Source organism: Sycon ciliatum, chromosome 5, assembly GCF_964019385.1.
Source record: "Sycon ciliatum chromosome 5, ocSycCili1.1, whole genome shotgun sequence".
Taxonomy (NCBI): domain Eukaryota; kingdom Metazoa; phylum Porifera; class Calcarea; order Leucosolenida; family Sycettidae; genus Sycon; species Sycon ciliatum.
This window is the reverse complement of record NC_088647.1, coordinates 38,158,797-38,166,240: the sequence shown is the minus strand read 5'-3', so window position 1 is coordinate 38,166,240 and position 7,444 is coordinate 38,158,797. Positions and strand designations below refer to the sequence as shown.

The window sequence follows — 7,444 nt, the reverse complement described above, 5'->3', positions numbered from 1 at the left end:
GCGTACTTTGTAATTGTAACTCAGGGGCGTACGCCGCTCGCCTCCAGGAGTGGTTCCCATGCCAACTGATGAACCAACATTCCACACAATTGAAGTGCTGTTTTTCGTATCCCACGGAGTTTCTGCATATTCTCCTCAGACTGGGTGAAATTAACGTCCACAAGCTGCTGGACGATGTCATTGCTATGCATTTTTGATTTTAAAAGACTGAACTTTTCCCCGCTTTATGGATGTTTTGTTCAGTATGACGATTGCATGCAGTCTGGAAAGCTGCCTAAGTTAGTTTCGAATCATCTGGAGCAAACATCACATAGGGCAAGCAGAAGCCACCATTGCACGCCGGTCAACAGACTACCCAGGGTAATTCCTCTAACAAGGATAGTTGAAAGTGGCGCTGTTTGCCATCCATCTGGACCCGCACAGGAAATGAAATCCTTCGCCTTCGGTGGCGCACAATGATTATCGATGACGGAAATCTTTTCCGTGTCCGGCAAGTGTCGGGGACTGGATTCCACTGTGGACGTCGATTTTCAGAATATCCCTTCCAACACATATCCCTTCCAACACACTCCCATGTCACTGAAGTAAGTTTTGGATGATCGAGCAGCTTCCAACAACGGTCGCTCTACAGCTTCGCCGACGATTTCTTCCTCAGCGCTGCTCGTTGCATGCAGCCTTCGCTTGCAAGTCAGGTGCGTCTGCATTCTCATCTATCTCTTGACCTTCGCCACTAGCACTGGCTACACGCTTTGCCTGCTGCTCAAAATAGCCCTGAATAGAGCACTGGCCCTCTGGATGTCGACGCTTCGTTTTTCTTTTCCACAAAGCGAAAGCATCGTCCAAAACACGACGAACTTTGTCAAAACAAACTGCAAAGGAAAATTCGACTCTGAGATCGAGGAATCCGGCGATGTAGAGACTTTATTGAACCCAGTTCAGTACGCTGTGTCCCAGCACCGCTTTCACACCTGGGCTAGTCACCGTCCTCGGACCGTCAGGCGTGCGCTAGGCATCCACTGCACAGCTGCATGCACTTGCACAGCGAGCGCAGGGCATGAAAAGGCTGGGCTGGATCAAAAGAAATTCCGTACCAATATCGAATTTGTTTTCACTGGTTCCCGGGCATCCCGGGAACCGCCCTATGTACGCCCCTGTAACTAACGACAGTGTATGACCGAGCCTGACATGCGTACATGTGCACCAACTAATGACATGGCGTCCTTTCATGCGGTTTACCGCACGGATTTATGAAGTCGGACATATTCCGATTTATTTGCATCAATCGCATAAAATTAGGTACATTTCTCTTGTAAACCCTGTCAGTTTGAGAATTTAGACAAACACCGAACAAATTTTAGCCGCGACGAGGATCGGGAGGAATCATCATAATTATTTACATAGCTACTACCATCAGTGCATCACGTCGATCGACCGAGTGAAGATCGAAATGATAATGGAGTGGAGAGAAGAAGACCTGAACTAGAGTGCTTGAGAGACTATGTAGTGTCACATGAGAATTGCTTCGTTAGGAAGGCTCTCCTTTTGAATGGAGAAGCCCAACGTCGCTGATTTGCATCGCCGTTTTCAAGCGCTGATCTGCAGTAGGAATGTTTTTGCAAATTATTCGTAGTTGTGGACGTGGATGGATTCAGCGCTCTGTTCTCTCAACAAGCCTACTCAGTCCAACACGAAGGACTTCCATGAGCGAAACAACGTGCTCCTCGAGCAAGTGCAGCTCGGGGTAATATGGCCAATGCCACGGGAGACCACCTCGTGCCTGCATAAGGCCAAGAATTGATGGCAAGACATCTTTCATGAGCGCCTTCGACTTCAAGGACGCAATATATCTGCTCAGCAGTAACTGCAGCGCTTTTGCTGAAAATATCACTGCAAGCATGCACTAGGCATGATTTAGTGAAGAGCTACTCGTACTAGCGATTGGAGATTTGGTGTTGGCTTCCAGGGCTGGGCATATCTGCTCCATCATGGTAACTGGTGCGTTTGTCAAGGCAGTGCAGTTTCTGCTGCTGTTTCACAAGCCATATGCGCATATGCGCAGTGAGTAGGAATTTGTTGTATGATAGCTGAGGATCACCAGCCTTCATGGACAAACCTATATTGGGACTGGTTGCTGAACAGTGCACCGTGGCACCTAAATCTCTCAGCAAGCTCTCTTGCTCAGCTGATGACGAACACTATTATACCCGCTGCTTTGGGCTTGCAGCCCCGTCTCCCGACCGTAGACCGATCGAAAGGCTGTCACGGTCCTGTGACCATCGGCGTACAGTTGACGCTGATGGGGCATCGGATAAAGTGCTGGCGTCAGCAATTCTCTGGTATACCTGGAATCTACATCTACAGCTGGTTTCGACTTCCAGCCATCCTTCGTTAGTTATGCTTGTGACTATCATGTCAGCAAGTCGATCAGCAGCATCACCTCGCATCTTTGATGGTGAGGCCTGCAAAACGTCACCGACCAGTGACGATGCTCAAATAGGGCACCCTACCAGAGCTGGCGTAGTGTATGGTGCAATCTTTCATGAATCCATAAACTATGCTGTTTGGCTGCTGTAGCTCTGACGCTTGCGTGTGTGCCTTACAATAAGGGCAGCGGGCCGTCTGCTCTAGCCATTTGCCAATGCATGCACGGCTGAACGTCTACCAGCAAGCTGCAAACACTTCTCTCCCTACCACACTGTGACATAGTGGACATTGTGCGTGTGTTGTTGCATTCCTATCTGAACTGAACTGTTCTGGATGCAGAGATTTACCCACTAAGCCCTAGAGAAATATGAATAAATACTATACTACTACTATTACTAAACTTGGTATGCGGGTGTGACGTGCTGCTGCTCATCAGATTCGGTCCATGCAACGCTCGTGTTTTTAGTTTTGTTATTTTGTCTGCCTTTTTTGAATTCGTAAACCGAACAGACTAAACTATCCAGTGATCAGGTACTGATGTGGTGGGGCGAGGTTTTGTTGGTGATGCTGCTGTCAGTGGTGGCGGCGTGCATGTGCTCGTGCTTGTGGGCGATGGCCCGCGTTTTCTCCCATGCCGCAAGTTTGTCTTGCGTTTGTGTTTTGCATTTGGACTTCCTGCCAGGCTTGGGCTTGCATTTCAAACAGTTTGTCCCACTTTGTGGCTCCCAGTCTTTGAGCGGTGTACATCCACCTCTAGAGCTCCAGAGAATGTTGGGCCCCTGGCAGTAACAGTGCATTCCATGGCCAATTTTTCAAGTGTGGCAAAAATGTTCAGGGTGTATTTGGTTTCATCCACATTGAGATGAAACACTGCCAAAATGGATTCAGTATGATCTGCCACACGATACTTCGTCTGTCCACTCCTTGATGCGAATTTCTCCCCTCCAATACGACAACACGACGACAGGAAGCTAACATGAGCCTCCATTTCTGAACAAAATTACGTCTCTAACATGGCCACGAAAAGCTACAGTGATGCACGTCAAGCTTAGGACTACACGAAATCGAAAGGCTAGGACATCGAGGTATACTAGAAAATTGTCTGCGAGGCGGAGAAAATTCGCTGACGAGGTTGGCGAGCCCTTGAAATCGAGCGACGATCCAAAAATAATTGCACCCACGTCGAGAAAGAAACCATGCGTAGCGCGTGGGTAACCCAAGAAGATCGCTCGAGCGGCGGCACAGTCGAAGGCAAGGCCAGTCCAAGCTCTAAACTCTATCGAATGACCTGGCAAACACCCGTGGTTTCGGTTGACCTTGCCCGTTTGAGATGGAAGTCGAGCGAAATTGCAAACATACGACTAGGCCAGGTCGCGTAAAAAATGAAAAAGATTAAAATTTGGCCGCCATATTAAAGGGGCACTCCGGCTTCATTTTCGACGCCGAGTTTTCGATGCCAAGACGAAGGTAGGTGAAAGAGAAGACCCCTCGAACAAGAACGAGTCTCCAGAAGCGATCGAGTCGAGCAGGAAGACGACTTTTGAATTTCGCCGAGCGAGCGCTGATGACGTAATGAGGGATTAGCTTGCCAGTGGAAATGCATCTGCGCACATACATTTCACATACTTTTTGGCCAATTTTCAATCGAAGAGGAGGTTGTTTTCTATGTTCTCTCAACGTCGTGAGCAATCCCGTCTTCTATACCCTTCCAGGTACCCTCAAGGTCCTCCAGAGGAGAATTTATCTCCAGCGAAGCGTTGTTGATCCGCTAAATTCGTCTTGAGACATATTCACCCAGTGCAGTGCTGATAAATGTAGAATGTTGAATCTGTGATAATTGTCGACGATGGAGAGAGAGGTTGATAGCCACTGTCGCAGGGAAAGTGAAGCTGCTGGAAGTAACAACGGGGAGCTTGTTAGCATCACATGTGCATCCAGACTTCAAAGCAGCTTGACGGAATCGGGGAGTACTGACTATTTGTCTCGCCCTCAGTTTAGTGAATTTTACGACCAGAAAATTATTCGATCAGGATCCCTTCTATAAGATGTGTAGTACAGGTGATTTCTGAACTTGACGATATGGAGACCGACCAGTAGACCTACCAACATTGGCAACAACGTGTACCTGCAGGAAATTCACCCAAGGCTATTGCTATCCTCTTCAGTGGCTGTTGTTTTTTAGTAAAAATATGTTCACAGGCTTCTCTCAACATACTCCTGCATGGCAGCAAGAAGGTGCGCTATGGAATTCAACGCCACAATCTTCGCCCAGCTGTGGATGAAGCATGGTCAAGTCATGGCAGTACATATACTTGAAACAGATGAGAAATTGAAGTTCATTTGTGATGGGAAGTTTGACAGCCCCAGTGACCGAGTCAAGCATTGTCTTTTGCCGTGGCACAAGTTGCTGAAGAATCCGAGATGGTCTTGGAACTATGCACATGGATACTACCAGAAATAATGGTGGCATAAACCATTGTGGAATGGGACAGCTCACGGAGAATACTGGAATAGCTCAAGTATCTCTAGGTGATTGTAAATCCTGTTCTGGCTGATAGCTTCGGCCTGCTGCGCCCATCCGTGTACAATGATGGGAACATGCATTTCTGTTTTCTACATATTTGCTGGCTACTGTACTGTGGTATTACAGTTGCAGGTCCCTTATATAAAATATATGTTCAACCCCCTCCCACATTATAAATATGAACTAACAATTTCACTGTTGGACTCGCAGGCGGCTAGAGAGCAAAGGATTAATTTATAGCAAAGAAAAGGACCAGGGAACTACAAGTAAATTAGTTACGCTATAATGTCCACGAACAATTTCACTGTATTTGAAATAATTTTGTTTGATACCCTGAGAACTCTGAAACTTTGGAGCACTGTGGAATATGTAGATACAACATTTATAGAAGGAAAAGTGGAATAATTTCTAACACATTGTTCAAATAATTATAGCACTGAATTGTTGAGATTGTGAGCACATTCCAATCAGCACTCTACATATTTATAAGCGGTGGAAATCGTTAGGAATAGGTCGTGAGTTGTCAGAGTGCTCCAGTATATGAGAGAATGTTTTGTTTGTCTAATCGACGGCTCGTTTGAAGCCAGAGTTGTTTGAACTTGTTTCAGTCGACTTGATTCTAGATAGTAGTCGAAGGAGTACTATGAAGTACACACCACACGTAGTCCGTAAGGTATCTCGTGAGAATTCTGTCGGTACACATCAGGTATCAGCTTGGAAAGATGGATCCTCTCTGTTTCTTGAAAGCCTGTATAATTGGACTGTGGCTCCAGCGATTCCCTTCTCAGAGCAGATACCATACCCAATACGGTCAATGCATATTGGACAGACCTGTATGCACAACAGAAATAGTGGAGAGAAATCTCTCAGCTCATGAACACGTCAGTGAAGTTTGAACTGCCGTTGTTTGTGGCCATCAGTAAAAACCTATCGACTATAAGAATAATGTGCAAACAAACTTCTATAACCACAGCTGGGGCCATGGAATTATAAACTTAGGGAATTGCCAATTCTGGTCTGAGTTGCGTTCGAAGCCTGCAATTCATGATGGCTATCGTATGTTGCATTGACCAGAGATCATATCATAAAACTTCCATGCCACATTGAAACACGCACCACTTTCGAGTACTTAGGTATCCCCCACCAAATGGGCATTCGTTCTCGGGGTGGCAGGCGTCACTATTCGTTATGCCTGGATCAGATTTCATTGACCCCAACTGTCATGAAGAATCATTTTTACTTTGACTGGATTTCAGTACAAGTTGTAGAACTGCAGAATCAATTTCGTTGTATTTGGGCAACCATTTCTCTACAAACGCTCTATTGGGAAAATAGAATTTTTATATAAAATACATGTCCAAATTCCACATCTACCCAAATCGGAATACTTGATCACGTATTCAGTACTACACGGAATGTTTAGAAAACGCCAGGGAATAGGAATTTGCTAACGAGAACTCCAGGCCAGGGTACTAGCATACGAACAAAACAAGATAAAAACTCACCAGTGTACTTGTAGTAATTCATGTCGGTGTAATATTCATAATAAGCAACGAGGCACCCTCCGATTTGGTCAAGCTGCTTTGAAGTCTGGTTGTTCAGGTGATACAAACGGGCTCCCCGTTGTTACTTCCAGCAGCTTCACTCTCCCTGCGACAGCGGCTATCAGCCTCTCTCTCCATCGTCAGCAATTATCACAGATTCAACATTCTACATTTATCAGCACTGCACTGGGTGAATATGTCTCAAGACGAATTTAGCGGATCAACAACGCTTCGCTGGAGATAAATTCTCCTCTGGAGGACCTTGAGGGTACCTGGAAGGGTATAGAAGACGGGATTGCTCACGACGTTGAGAGAACATAGAAAACAACCTCCTCTTCGATTGAAAATTGGCCAAAAAGTATGTGAAATGTATGTGCGCAGATGCATTTCCACTGGCAAGCTAATCCCTCATTACGTCATCAGCGCTCGCTCGGCGAAATTCAAAAGTCGTCTTCCTGCTCGACTCGATCGCTTCTGGAGACTCGTTCTTGTTCGAGGGGTCTTCTCTTTCACCTACCTTCGTCTTGGCATCGAAAACTCGGCGTCGAAAATGAAGCCGGAGTGCCCCTTTAAATGAACGCGCATCGCATGCATGGGACAGCCGGCCGTGGTCAACGCTCTGCACGGAACATGGAGAAACTACTACTACTACTACTTCTAGTACTAGTGAAATGGTAGAAACATGAAACAAAACAATATGGATCGACTACAAACGAGACAGCACCTCGAGAACGTTCAGGTGGACATCCAAACAAATCACGCGACACAGTCACAATATCGGAGCGGTCCGGCGGCAACTCGGTCTCCGTGACAAGCACAAGTGCACAACACAAGACGAGATCAAAGCTACCCATGCTGAATTCACGACGAGCAAGCAAAAACAAGTTCCAGATTCGAACGCGTAGCACACGAACAGAAGTTTGAAATTTTCATACACACAACCGTACAGTAC

At 46.3% G+C, this 7,444-nt stretch overlaps 1 long non-coding RNA gene across 1 annotated transcript; it reads right to left on the bottom strand.

Annotated features, from left to right (window-relative positions):
• Positions 1-5,163: 5,163 nt before the first annotated feature.
• Positions 5,164-7,066, bottom strand: LOC135818602 (uncharacterized). The gene is made up of 2 exons (XR_010553719.1): positions 6,454-7,066; positions 5,164-5,779 (listed from the first exon to the last, which is right to left on the bottom strand). It is a non-coding gene; the product is annotated as an uncharacterized LOC135818602 (long non-coding RNA).
• Positions 7,067-7,444: the final 378 nt, after the last annotated feature.